Genomic DNA, 1,045 nt, shown 5'->3' on the forward strand with positions numbered 1-1,045 from the left:
AACCATCGACAAAATAAAGAGGCAACCAACTGAATGGGAGAAGATTTTTGCAAACAATGCCTCCAATAATGAGCTGATATCCAAAATATATAAGGAACTCATACAATTCAACAACAACAACAACAAAACAAACAATCCAATTAAAAATGGGCAGAGGACCTGAAGAGATATTTCTTCAAAGAGTACATACAAATGGCAAATAGACATAGGAAAAAATGTTCAACATCATTAATCATCAGAGAAATGCAAATAAAAACCACAATGAGATACCACCTCACACCAGTTAGAATGGCTATCATCAACAAGACAAATAGTAGCAAGTGTTGGAGAGGCCATGGAGAAAAAGGAACCCTCACACACTGAAATACATTTTTGATTACTGTCATTTGCTCTTAGTTTCTGAATAATTTTATCCCACACTTGTCAACACCTACAGAACTGTATAACCCAAATAGTAAACTATGGATTTTAGTTAATAATTGCATATTGATATCGATTCATTAATTGTAACAAGCAAAAGTAGTTTGTATTTTTCAAAGTCGTATGACGAGTGAAAAGTATGCCAGTTATAATGGTCAATTTTCTAAAATTAAAGACAAAATAGATCTTTTTGTTTCTTCCTAGAGTTCCTTCCTGGTGTTCACAATAGTGAACCAGATTGTTTCTGTCTCTCAAATGTTTTTGTTTTCTTATCTCTAAAAGAGATGTAATTCACTTTTTAAACTGAAGAAAAAGTGTTATGAAAAGATGTGATAGGTTGTAGAGCTTTGAATTTGATCTGTATCTTTGATTTAATTTGTAAGTGAAGTATAGCAACGTAAAGGAAACCAGAGATGAAGAAATATTTGATTGAAAAACATAATCAGATATGATTGGTATGCCTGGATATGAAAAAATTCTATTTGGGGACTGGTATACCCACACTTTGAAGATATAGCATTCCTTCTTATAAAGTGATGCAATAACTTCTTTATCCTGCTTTCTTGAGGTATAATTGACAAATAAAATTATATATTTAAAGTAACGATTTGATAAAATGATACAA

This window comes from Rhinolophus sinicus, chromosome 17 (genome assembly GCF_057876585.1).
Source record: "Rhinolophus sinicus isolate RSI-liver-muscle chromosome 17, RSI-T2T, whole genome shotgun sequence".
NCBI lineage: Eukaryota > Metazoa > Chordata > Mammalia > Chiroptera > Rhinolophidae > Rhinolophus > Rhinolophus sinicus.